The sequence below is a fragment of the Phocoena sinus genome, chromosome 20 (genome assembly GCF_008692025.1).
Source record: "Phocoena sinus isolate mPhoSin1 chromosome 20, mPhoSin1.pri, whole genome shotgun sequence".
Classification (NCBI taxonomy): domain Eukaryota; kingdom Metazoa; phylum Chordata; class Mammalia; order Artiodactyla; family Phocoenidae; genus Phocoena; species Phocoena sinus.
The window spans coordinates 23551870-23566360 of NC_045782.1; positions in this window are offsets into that span (position 1 = coordinate 23551870).

A 14491-nucleotide genomic window follows, 5' to 3' on the forward strand; every position below is an offset into this window, starting at 1 on the left:
ATTTTTAAGTCCTTAAAGTAAAACTTATTTATAGGTGAGGTAAGATTTGTTTCAGTTGTCTTATCCATAGAGAAGAGATAACTATATATGCTTTCTTTCTATTAATTTTTGTTTGTTTCTTTTTGTTCAGTTGTTGGTGGTGCTGTTTTTAATTATTTTTTATTTTTACCTTTTATTTTCAATATTTATTTTATTTTTTATTTTTCTATTTTTACTTTATTTTTTGTTGTTTTTGTTCTTTCTTTTTTAATTTTTATGTGTTTGTTTTATGTATCCTTTGCCTTATTTTTTAGTTTTCTTTCTATTTTTCACTTTTTGGTTTTGTTAGTTTAGTCCTAATGGATTGCTTTCATCTTTGAGTTATTTTCTTTGTTCACTGATCTTTTTGTTTTCTCTGTTTTTTTTTCTCTGTCTGCTTCTTCGTTTCTGTTTGTTTGGTTTTGTTCTTATCATTTTTCTTGGGTTTTGTCTGTTTTCTTCTTTTTTTTTTTGAGTGTGTGTTTTTGTTGTTATGGTTATTGCTGTTTGTTTTTGCTATTTGTCTTGGATTTTGTTTGTCTGTTTTCTTTTATTTTTCTTTTCTTTTCTTTCTTTTTACTCTGGTCATTCTTTACATCTTGCAGGCTCTTTGTTCCCTGACCAGGGATTGGGCCCAGGTCTCTGGGATATGAGCACCAAGTCCAAGATGCTGGAATTCCAGAAAATTCTTGGGTCCAGGGAATATTAGCATGCACTCTCCTGGAGGTATCCATCTGGACTCTAAGACCTGGCTCCACCCAACTGCTTGCAGGCTCCAGTGCTTGACACCTCAAGCCAAACAACCAGCATGATGGGGACACAGCCCCACCCATAAGTAGACAGGCTGCCTAAAGTAGTACTAAGCTCACAGACACCCTATCAGAAGGAAAAGACTCAGCTAAACCCACCAGAGAGCAGGCACCAGTCCCTCCCACCAAGAAGGCTACACAAGCCCCTGGACCAAACTCACCCACCAGGGGACAGAAAACAGAAGCAAGAGGAATTACAACCCTGCAACCTGTGGAAAGGAGACCATAAACACAGTAAGTTAGACAAAATGAAACAACAGACAAATGTGTTACGGATGAAGAAGCAAGGTAAGAACCCACAAAACCAAATAAATGAAGAAGAAATAGGAAATCTGCCTGAAAAAGAATTCAGAGTAATGATAGTAAAGATGACCCAAGATATCAGAAATAAGATAGAGGTACAGATTGAGAAGATACAAGAAATGTTTAACAAGGACCTAGAAGAACTAAAGAACAAACAATCAGTGATGAACAACACAATAACTCAAATGAATAATAAACTAAAAGGAATCAATAGGAGAATAACAGAGGCAGAAAAACAGATAACTGAGCTGGAAGACAGAATGGTGGAAATAGCTGCCACCATTATTGACAGTTATTGGAAATAACTGCCAATAAAGAGAAAAGAATGAAAAGAAATGAGGACAGTCTTAGTGACTTCTGGGACAACATTAAACTAATCAACATTTGAATTATATGGGTCCCAGAAGAAGAAAACAAACAGAAACGGTCTGAGAAAATATTTGAGGAGATTATAGTGGAAAACTTCCCTAACATGGGAAAGGAAATAATCACATACTTCCAGGAAGTGCAGAGAGTCCCATACAGGATAAACCCAAGGAGAAAGACACACATTAATCAAACCAACAAAAATTAAATACAAAGAAAAAATATTAAAAGCAGCAAGGGAAAAGCAAAAAATACCATACAAGGGAATCCTCATAATGTTACCATCTGATTTTTCAGCACAAAGTCTACAGGCCATGGGGAGTGGCAGGATATATTTAAAGTGTTGAAAGGGAAAAACCTACAACCAAGCTTACTCTAACCACAAGAATCTCATTCAGATTCAACAGAGAAATGAAAAGATTTATAGACAAGCAAAATCTAAGAGAATTAAGCACCATTCAACCAGGTTTACATCAAATGCTAAAGGAACATCCCTAGGCGGGAAACACAAGTTATGAAAAAAGACCTACAAAAATAAACAATTAAGAAAATGGTAATAGGAACATACATATTGATAATTGCCTTCAATATAAATGGATTAAATGCTCCAAAAAAAGACATAGACTGGCTGAATGGATACAAAAACAAGACCCATATATATACTGTCTATAAGAGACCAACTTCAGACCTAGGGACACATACAGACTGAAAGTGAGGGGATGGAAAAAGATATTCCATGCAAATGGATATCAAAAGAAAACTGGAGTAGCAATTTTCATATCAGACAAAATAGACTTTAAAACAAAGACTATTACAAGAGACAAGGAAGGACATTACATAATGATCAAGGGATCGTTTCAAGAAGAAGACATGACAATCATAAATATTTATTCACCCAACATAGGAGCACCACAATACATAAGGCAAAAACTAACAGCCATAAAAGGGAAAATCGACAGAAACATAATAATATTAGAGGACTTTGACACTTCACTGATGCCAATGACTAGATCTTCCAGAGAGAAAATTAATAAGGAAACACAGTCCTTAAATGATACATTAGACTAGATAGACTAACTGATATTTGTAGGACATTCCATCCAAAAGCAGCAGAATGCACTTTCTTGCACTTTCTTCTCAAGTGCACAGAGAACATTCCCCAGGATAGATCACATCTAGGGTCACAAATCAAGCCTCGGTTAACTGAAGAAATTTGAAATTGTATCAAGCATCTTTCCTGACACAACACTTTGAGATTAGAATCAATGACAGAAGAAAAAAAAAACTGTAAAAAACACAAACACATGGAGGCTAAACTGTATGCTCTTAGACAACCAAGAGATCACTGAAGAAATCAAGGAGGAAATTAAAAAATACCTAGAAACAAATGGTTACTAAAACATGATGACCCAAAACCTATGGGATTTAGCAAAAGCAGTTCTAGGAGGCAAGTTTATAACAATAAAACCCTACCTTGGGGTTTCCCTGGTGGCACAGTGGTTGAGAATCTACCTGCTAATGCAGGGGACACAAGTACAAGCCCTGGTCTGGGAGGATCCCACATGCCATGGAGCAACTAGGTCTGTGAGCCACAACTACTGAGCCTGTGCGTCTGGAGCCTGTGCTCTGCAACAAGAGAGGCCGCAATAGTGAGAAGTCCATGCACCGTGATGAAGAGTGGCCCCCACTTGCCACAACTAGAGAAAGCCCTTGCACAGAAACAAATCCCAGCACAGCAAACCTAAATAAATAAATTAATAAACTCCTATCCCCAAAGTCTAAAAAAAAAAGAAAAAAGAAAAACCCTATCTCAAGAAACAAGAAAATCTGAAATAAAAAACCTAAACTTACTCCTAACATAACTAGAGAAGAGAGAATAAAAAACTCCAAATTTAGTAGAATAAAAGAATCATAAAGATCAGAGAAGAAATAAATTAAATAGAAACAAAGAAAACAATAGCAAAAATCAGTGAAACTGACAGCTGATTCTTTGAGAAGATAAACAAAATTGATAAAAGTTTAGCCAGACTCATCAAGAATAAAAGGGAGAGGATTCAAATCAATAAAATTAGAAATGAAAAAGAAGTTACAACTGACACCAGAGAAACACAAACGACCGTAAGTGACTACTACAATCAACTATATGCCCATAAAATAGACAACCTGGAAGAAACGGACAAATTCAGAGAAAAGTTTAACCTTCCAAGACTGAACCAGGAAGAAATAAAACATATGAACAGACCAATCACATGTAATGAAATTGAAATTGCGATTAAATATGTTCCAACAAACAAAAGTCCACAACAAAATGGCTTCACAGGTGAATTCCATCAAACATTTAGAGAAGAGAAAACACTTAACCTTCTCAAACTCTTCCAAAAATTGGCATGAGAGGAACACTCCCAAGCTCATTCTATAAGACCACCATCACCCTGATACCAATACTAGACAAAGATATCACAAAAAAAGGAAATTACATGCCAATATCATTGATGAATTATAGGCAAAAATCCTCAACAAAATACTAGCAAACCAAATCCAACAACACATTAAAAGGATGATACACAATGATCAAGTGGGATTTATCCCACTGATGCAAGGATTTTTCAATATATGCAAATCAATGTGATACACCATATTAACAAATTGAAGAATAAAAACCATATGATCATCTCAATAAATGCAGAAAAAGCTTTTGACAAAATTCAACACCAGTTCTTGATAAAAACTTTTCCAGAAAGCAGGCATAGAGGGAATAGCATAATAAACTCAGCATAATAAAGGCTATATATGACATACTCACAGCAAACCTATTCTCAATGTTGAAAAACTGAAAGCATTTCTTTTAAGCTCAGGAAAAACACAAGGGTATCCTCTCTCACCACTATTATTCAACATAGATTTGGAAGTCCCAGCCATGGCAATCAAAGAATAAAAAGAAATAAAAGGAATCCTAAGTGCAAAAGAAGAACTAAAATTGTTCCTGTTTGCAGATGACATAATACTATATATAGAAATTCCTAAAGATGTCACCAGAAAGCTACTAGAGCTAATCATTGAATTTAGTAAAGTGCAGGATACAAAATGAATACACAGAAATCTCTTGCATGCCTATATACCAATAATGACAGATCAGAAAGAAAAATTAAGATAACAATCCCGTTTACATTTGCAACAAAAAGAATAAAATATCTAGGAAGAAACCTACCTAAGGAGGCAAAAGACTGGTACACAGTAAAGTATATTATACTGATGAAAGAAATTAAATATAACACAAATGGATGCAGAGATATACCATGTGCTTGGATTGGAATAATCAATATTGTGAAAATGACTATACTACCCAAAGCAATCTACAGATTCAATGCAATCCCTATCAAATTACCAATGGCATTTTCTCCACAATTAGAACAAAATATTTTATAATTTGTATGGAAACACAAAAGGCTCCGAAGAGCCAAAGTAATTTTGAGAAAGAAAAATGGAGCTGGAGGAATCAGGCACCCTGACTTCAGACTATACTACAAAGCTACAGTAATCAAGACTGTGTGGTACTGATGCAAAAACAGGAATATACATCAACAGAACAGGATAGAAATCCCAGAGATAAACCCCCACACCTATGAAAAAGAAGCAAGAATATACAATGGAGAAAACACAGTCTCTGCAAAAATTGGTGCCAGGAAAACTGGACAGCTCCATGTAAAAGAATGAAATTAGAACATTCCCTAACACCATACACAAAAATAAGCCCAAAATAGATTAAAGGCCTAAATGTAATGCCAGACACAACAAAACTCTTAGAGGAAAACATAGGCTGAACACCTTTTTTGACCCACCTCCTAGAATAATGAAGATAAAAACAAAAATAAACTAACTGACCTAATTAAACTTAAAAGTTTTTGCACAGCAAAGGAAACCATAAACAAGACAAATACTACTCTCAGAATGGGAGAAAATATTTGCAAATGAAGCATCAGACAAAGGATCCATCTCCAAAATATACAAACAGCTGAGTCATTCAGCTCCATATCAAAAAAAAAAAAAAAAAAACCAAACAACTCAATCAAAAATTGGTGGAAGGCCTAAGTAGACATTTCTCCAAAGAAGACATACAGATGGCCAACAAACACATGAAAAGGTGCTCAACACCACTAATTATTAGAGAAATGCAAATCAAAATTATAAGAGGTATCACCTAGAATGGCCATCATCAAAAAATCTACAAACAATAAATGATGCAGATGCTGTGGAGAAAATTGAACCCTCTTGCACTGTTGGTGGGAATGTAAATTGATACAGCCACTATGGAGAACAGTATGGAGGTTCCTTTTAACAGTAAGTATAGAACTACTCTATAATACAGCAAGCCCACTCCTGGACATATACCCAGAGAAAACCATAATTCAGAAAATACATGCACCCCAATATTCATTGCAGCACTATTTACAATAGCCAGGACATGGAAGCAACCTAAATGTCCATGAACAGAGGAATAGATAAAGAAAATTCAGTACATATATACAATGGAATATTAATCCCATAAAAGGGAGCAAAATTGTTTCATTTGCAGAGATGTGGATGGACCTAGAGACTATTATACAGAGTGAAGTAAGTCAGAAAGAGAAAAACAAATATCATATATTAACACATATATGTGGAATCTAGAAAAATGGTATAGGTGATCTTATTTGCAAAGTGGAAATCAAGTCACAGATGTAGAGAACAGACGTATGGATGCCAGGGAGGAAAGGTGGGGTAGTGGGATGCATTGGGAGATTGGGATTGACATATATACACTACTATGCATAAAATAGGTAACTAATGAGAACCTACTGTGTAGCACAGGGAACTCTACTCTTTCTCTCTGGTGACCTAAATGGGAAGGAAATCCAAAACAGAGAGGTATATATATATATATATATATATATATGAACAACAGATGTGGATGGACCTAGAGACATGGAACTCCCAGCCCAAGATACATAAAATCTATGGGCTTGGGTAAGACCATCACTTGAAGTTTGTTTATAGTTTTTCCATATGAGCTCTGTTGCTCTACTTAGGTTCCATCAGCGATAAATTTTACCTTTGGAAATTCCTCTTGATTTCTGAACATGAAACCACTGCAAGCTATGGGCAGTTTTTTTTTCAGTTTTCTCAAGACCAAAGAATATGCTGTACTGTTAGACTACAGCCATGTATTAGCAATCTACAGTTTCTGCCCTTGAGGGTTGACAGCTCAGTGAGGGAAAATAGTATTTTGAAAGGTGTGGGAATTCAATCATCAACTATGCTCTCATGGGCTCTCTTCCAAGGTATTGGGCCTGATTAAAGGAAATGTTACTTTTAGAAGTGTGCAGTGCTATCAAGCAAAAGCAAAATCAAAAACAAAACAAAAACCAAAAAAAGCATATTGTTATTATGATCCTTCTGTGTTCCATCTTAGCCATATTGCATTTCCCTATTTGTTCATTTGTTTTCTTTCATTGTCAGAAGTGAGATTGTGTGTGTGTGTGTGTGTGTGTGTGTGTGTGTGTGTGTGTGTGTGTGTGTTGTGTATGTTGAGATATTTTTTATGTTGGGAGTTACCAAATACAAAATATAGATATAACTAAATCACTCATTTCCTTCTTTTATTGTCAGTAGGCACCAAAAACAGATCAAGAGACCTTTACTTGCATAAACAGGTGTGAGGCCAAATTTAGGATTTTCTATTGAGACAGGAAGTAACAGAGATTTTGTAGATACGGGAGCAGACATCCTAGTCCAGGATCCACAATTTAGATGTTTAGAACTCAAAATGGATAACACCAACTGTCCAAGTTTAGGAAGAGTTTATTTCCACTCATATGTACTTGAGGAAATGGGGAGGGCTGTGTTTTTAAAAAGAGAGGTTGGGGCTTCCCTTGTGGTGCAGTGGTTGAGAGTCCACCTGCTGATGCAGGGGACATGGGTTCATGCCCCAGTCCGGGAAGATCCCACATGCCGCGGAGTGGCTAGGCCCGTGAGCCATGGCCGCTGAGCCTGCACATCCAGAGCCTGTGCTCTGCAACAGGAGAAGCCACAAGAGTGAGAGGCCTGCATACCACACACACACACAAAAAAAAAAAAAGAAAAAAAGAGAGAGAGAGAGGTTGTTTAACCTCAAAACTGCAGGCAGATAAAGACAGGATTATTTTATTTATTGAAGTGTAATTGACATTATATTAGTTTCAGTGTACAACATAGTGACGATATTTTTATACACCAAAAAATGATAACAAGATAAGTCTATTTACAATCTGTCACCATGCAAAGTTATTAAAAAAATATTGACTATATGTCTTATGCTGTACATTACATCCATGTGACTGATTTATCTTATAACTAACTGGAAGTGTGTATCTCTTAATTTCCCTCACCTATTTCTCTCATCCCCCCACCCACCTTCTCTCTGGCAACCACCTGTTAGTTCTCTATATCTACGAGTCTATTCTGTTTTGTTACATTTATTCATTTCTTGTGTTTTTCAGATTCCACATATCAGTGAAATCATACAGTATTTCTCTTTCTCTGTCTGGCTTATTTCATTTAGCATAATACCCTCCAGGTCCATCCATGTTTTTGCAAATGGTAAGATTTTATTCTTTTTTTATGGTTAATAATCCATTGCATAAACATAGCACATCGTCCTTAACCATTTATCTACCAGTGGTCACTTAGGTTGTTGCCATATCTTGGTGATTGTAAATAATGCTGCAATAAACACTGGGGTGTATATATCTTTTTGAATTTGTGTTTTTATTTTCTATGGAAAAATATTCAGAAATGAAATTACTGAATAGAACAGTAGTTTTATTTTTAATTTATTGGGGAAATTTAATAATATTTTCCATAGTGGTTGCACCAATTTACATTCACAACAATAGTGCATAAGTGTTCCCTTTTCTCCACATCCTCACCAGCATTTATCATTTGTTGTCTTTTCCACAACTATTCTTACAGGTGTGAGGTAGTATCTCATTGTGTTTTTGATTTACATTTCCCTGATGATTAAGAATGTTGGGGCTTCCCTGTTGGCACAGTGGTTGAGAGTCCGCCTGCTGAGGCAGGGGACATGGGTTCGTGCCCCAGTCCAGGAAGATCCCACATGCTGCAGAGCGGCTGGGCCCGTGTGCCATGGCCGCTGAGCCTGCACATCTGGAGCCTGTGCTCCACAATGGGAGAGACCACAACAGTGAGAGGCCCGCAAAAAAAAAAAAAAAAAAGAATGTTGAGCATCTTTTCATGTGTCTGTTGCCTATTTGTATGGCTTTAGAAATAAGTTTTTCCAGCCCTCTGCCCACTTTTAATAGTTTTTTTGTTTTTTGAGTTGAATGAGTTCTTTGTATATTTTGGATATTAACCTTATCAGAAATATTGTTTGCAATATCTTCACCCATTCTGTAGGTTGTCCTTTGGTTTTGCTAATGGTTTCCTTAGCTGTGCAAAAACTTTTTAGTTTAATGTAGTTCCATTTGATTGTTTTTGCTTTTCTTTCCCTTGCCTGAGGGGACATATCCAAAAAATATTGCTGAGACAGATGTCAAAGAGAGTATGGCCTATGTTTTCTTCTAGGAGTTTTATGGTTTCAGGTTTTACGTTTAAGTCTTTAATGCATTTTGAGTTTATTGTTATATTTGGTGTGAGAAAGTAGTCCAATATGATTCTTTTGCGTGTAGCTGTTCAGTTTTAACAGCACGATTTATTGAAAAGGCTGTCTTTTCCCCATTGATTATTCTTGCCTCCTTTGTCACAGATTGATTGACCATAGAAGTGTGGGTTCATTTCTGGGCTCTATATTCTGTTCAATTGATGAATATTTCTGTTTTTGTACTAATACCCATTCAGTTTTTAATTTTTTTCATGTTAAGGCATTTTATTTTAAATATAGCAGAGTGTACACATCAATACCAAAATTCCAGTCTATCCCTCCCCTCTACCTTTTCCCCATGGTAACCACAAGATTGTTCTCTAAGTCTGTGAGTCTGTTTCTGTTTTATAAATAAATTCATTATTTATTTTTATATTCCACATATCAGCTACATCATATGATATTTGTCTTTCTCTGTCTGATTTACTTCACTTAGTAAAGTGAAGGTCCATCCATGTTGTTGTAAATGGCATTATTTCATTCTTTTTAATAGTTGAGTAATATTCCATTGTATATATGTACCACAACTTCTTTTTCCATTCTTTTGTCAGTGGACATTTAAGTTGCTTCCATGTCTTGGCTACTGTAAACAGTGCTTCAGTGAATATTGGGGTGCATGTATCCTTTTGAACCACGTTTTTCTTTGGATATACACCCAAGAATGGGATTGCTGAATCATATGGTAGCTTTATTTTTAGTTTTTTAAGGAACCTCCATACTGCTCTCCATGGTGGCTGTACCAATTTACATTCCCTCAACAGCGTAGGAGAGTTTCCTTTCCTCCACACCCTCTCCAGCATTTATTGTTTGCAGATTTTTTTTTTTTTTTTTTTTTTTTGTTTGCAGATTTTTTGATGTTGGCCATTCTGGCTGGTGTGAGGTGATATCTCATAGTAGTTTTGATTTGCATTTACCAAATAATTAGTGATGTTGGGCATATTTTCATGTGTCTCTTAGCCATCTGTATTTCTTCTTTGGACAGATGTCTCTTTAGGTCTTCTGCCCATTTTTCTATTTTTTTCTTTTTTAATTGAGCTGCATTGGCTCTTTGTAAAGTAAGGAGTCTAATCATTTATTGGTTGCATCAGTTGCCAATATTTTCTCCAATTCTGTGGGTTGTCTTTTCATTTTGTTTATGGTTTCCTTTGCTGTGCAAAAGATTTTGAGTTTAATTAGGTCCCATTTTTTATTTTTGTTTTCCATTACCCGAGGAGGGGGATCAAAAAAATATCTTGCTACCGTCTATATCAGAGTGTTCTGCCTATATTTTCCTATAAGAGTTTTATAGTATCTGGTCTTACATTTAGGTCTTTTATCCATTTTGGATATATTTTTGTGTATAGTGTTAAAGAATGTTGTAGTTTTTTTTCTTACTTGTAGCTGTCCAGTTTTCAGGCACAATTTATTAGAGAGAATCTTTCATTCATTTTATAGTTTTGCTTCCTCTGTCATAGATTAATTATCCATAGTTGCATGGGTTTACTTCTGGACACCCTATCCTGTTCCATTGATCTATATTTCTGTTTTTGGTGTCAGAACCATATTATTTTGTAGTGTAGTCTAAAGTCAGAGAGCATGATTCCTCCCACTCTGTTTTTCTTTCTCAAGATTGCTTTGGCTACTCGCAGTCTTTTTTTGTCTCCATACAACTTTTAAGATTTTTTGTTCTAATTCTGTGAAAAATGCCACTGGTAATTTGATAGGAATTGCATTGAATCTGTAGATTGCCTTGGGTAGTGTAGTTATTTTTACAATATTGATCCTTCTAATCCATGAATATGGTATATCTCTCTGTCTGTTTGTGTCATCTTTGATTTCTTTCATCAGCATCTTACACTTTTTGGAGAACAGGTCTTTTGTCTTCTTATGTAGGTTTATTCATAGGTATAAACCTAGGCATTCTTTTTGATGTGATGGTAAATGGGATGATTTCTTTAATTTCTCATTATGATCTTTCATTATTAGTGTGTAGCATCTTTAGGATTTTCTATGTATAATATCATGTCATCTGCAAAGTGACTTAGTTTTCTATGTATAATATCACGTCATCTGCAAAGTGACAAAGTTTAACTTCTTTTCCAATTTGGGTTTCTTTTATTACTTTTTCTTCTCTGATTGCTGTGGCTAGAACTTCCAAAACTATGCTGAATAAAAATGGTGAAAATGGATATCTTGTCTTGTTCCTGGTCTTAGAGGAAATGCTTTCAGCATTTCACCATTGAGTATGATATTACCTATAGGTTTGTCATATATGGGCTATATTATGTTGACGTTTGTTCCCTCTATGCCCACATTCTGGAGAGTTTTTATCATAAATCACTGTAGAATTTTGTCAAAAGCTTTTTCTGCATCTATTGAGATGATCGTATTGTTTTTATTCATCAATTTGTTGATGTGATATGTCACGGATTGATTTGTGGATACTGAAAATTCCTTGCATCCCTGGCATAAATCCCACTTGATCATTGTGTATGATCCTTTTGATGTATTGTTTGATTCAGTTTGCTAGTATTTTGTTGAGGAGTTTTGCATCTATGTTCATCTGTGATACTGGCCTGTTATTTTCTTTCTGTGCAATATTTTTTGTTTTGGTGTCAAGGTGATGGTGGCCTCATAAAATGAATTTGGGAGTATTTCTTCCCCTACAATTTTTTTGAAGAGTTTCAGAAGGATGGGTAATAATTCTTTGCTAAATGCTTGGTAACATTCACCTGTGAAGACATCAGGCCCTGGACTTTTGTTTGTTGGGAGTTTTAAAATCAAATTTAGTATTTGTGATTGGACTGATCATATTTTCTATTTTGTCCTGGTTCTGTCTTGGGAGACTGTACATTTCTAAGAATTTGTCCATTTCTTCCAGGTTGTCCATTTTATTGGCATATAATTGATTTTAGTAGTCTCATGATCCTTTGTATTTCTGTGGTGTCTGTTGTAACTTCTCCTTTTGTGTTTCTAATTTTATTGATTTGAGCCCTCTTTTTTTTCTTCATTAGCCTGGCTAAAGTTTAGTCAATTTTGTTTACCTTTTCAAAGAACCAGCTTTTAGTTTCATAGAGCTTTTCTATTGGTTTCTTGTTTCTATTTCATTTATATCTGCTTTTCTCTTCATGAGTTCTTTCCTTCTGCTAATTTGGGATTTTGGTCATTTTTTCTCTAGTTGCCTTAGGTGTAAAGTGATTTTTCTTTTTTCCCTAGGTAAGATTGTAATGCTACAAACTTTCCTCTTAGAACTGCTTTTGCTGCATTCCAGAGGTGTTTGGATCATGTGCTTTCATTTTCATTTGTCTCTAGGTATTTTATTTCATCTTTGATTGCTTCAGTGATCCACTGGTTGTTTAGTAGTATATAGGTTAGCTTCCAAGTGCTTGTGCTTTTTACATTTTTTTCCTTCAAATTGATTATCAGCATTGTGGTCAGAAAAGATGCTTGATATGATTTCAGGTTTCTTAAAGTTACAGAGTTTCACTTTGTGGCCTAGCATGATCAATCCTGGAGAATGTTCCATGACCACTTGAGAAGAATATGTACTCTTCCACTTTTGGATGGAATGCTCTCTAAATATCAGTTAAGTCTATCTGCTTTAATGTGTTATTTAAGGCCTGTGTTTCCTTATCAATCTTCTGTCTGGATGATCTGCCCATTGATGAAACTGCTGTGTTAATATGTTCCACTATTATTTTGTTACTGTAGATTTCTCCATTTATGGCTGTCAGTATTTGCCTTATATATTGGGGTGCTTCTATGTTGGGTGCATATATTTTTACAATTGTTGTATCTTCTTCTCAGATTGTTCCTTTGATCATTATGTAGTGTCAATCTTTGTTTATTATAGAAGTTTTTATTTTAAATTATATTTTTTTTGATATGAATATTGCTACTCCAGCGTTCTTTTGATTTCCATTTGCATGGAACACCATTTTCTTTTCCCTCACTTTCAGTCTGTATGTGTCCCTAGAGCTGAAGTGGGTCTCTTGTAGACAGAATACTTATGGATTTTTGTTTGTATCCATTCAACCAGTCTGTGTATTTTGGTTGGAGCATTTAATCCATTTAAGTTTAAGGTAATTATTAATATATATGTTCTTATTGTCATTTTATTAATTGTTTGGGATTTGCTTTTGTAGGTCTTTTTTCTTTTCTCTTTTGTTCTCTTCTCTTGTAATTTGATGACTACCATTAGCATTGTATTTGGATTCTTTTTTCTTTTGTGTGTGTGTATCTATTGTAGATTTTCAGTTTGCACTTACTATGAGGTTTTGATATAGCAGTCCATGTATAAACAAGATTGATATAAGTCGCTGGTGTTTTTATTTCAAGTGCATTTCCAAAATCCTGCATTTGTGCTCTCTTCTTCTCACAATTGCTGGTTTTGATATCATATTTGTATGTAGATGATTTCCTATATTTACTGTTTCTTTGCCTTTACCAGTGAGCTTTTACTTTTGTAATTTTCCTGTTTGTGGTTGTGGCCTTTTCTTTTCTGCTTCGAGGATTTCTTTAGCATTTGTTGCAAAGCTGGTCTTGTAGTGCTGAATTCTCTTACCTTTTGCTTGTGTGAAAAATTTTGATTCTTCTATCAAATCTGAATGAGAGCCTTTCTGGGTACAGTATTCTTGGTTGTAGGTTCTTCCCTTTTACCTCTTTACATTGTCCCACCTCCTTCTGGCCTGCAGAGGTTCTGCTGAGAAATCAGCTGATAACCTTATGGGAGTTACCTTGTATGATATGTGTTACTTTTCCTTTGCTGCTTTTAATATTTTTTTCTTTCTTGTTAAATTTTGTCAGTTTGATTACTATGTGTCTCAGCATGTTCCTCCTTGGATCTATCCAGCCTGGGGCTCTCTGTGTTTCCTGGACTGTTTCCTTTCCCATGTTAGGGTAGTTTTCAGCCATTATCTCTTCAAATATTTTCTCAGGTCCTTTCTCTATCTCTTCTCCCTCTGGACCCCACGTAATGCCAATGCAGTTATGCTGAATGTTGCCCCAGAGGCCTTTTAAACTGTTTATTTCTTTCATTCTTTTCTCTTTATTCTGTTCTTCAACAGTTATTTCTACCTTTCTATCTTTCAGCTCACTTAGCCTTTCTTCTGCTTCAGTTATTCTGTTGTTGATTCCTTCTAGAGTATTTTTCATTTCAGTTATTTTACAATTTATCTCTGTCTGTTTGTTCTTAAGTTCTTCTAGGTCTATGTTAAACATTTCTTGCATCTCCTTGATCCTTACCTTGATTCTTTTCCCAAGATCTTGGATCATCTTCACTATCATTATTCTGAATTGTTTTTCTGGTAGGTTGTCTATCTCTACTTCACTTAATTGTTCT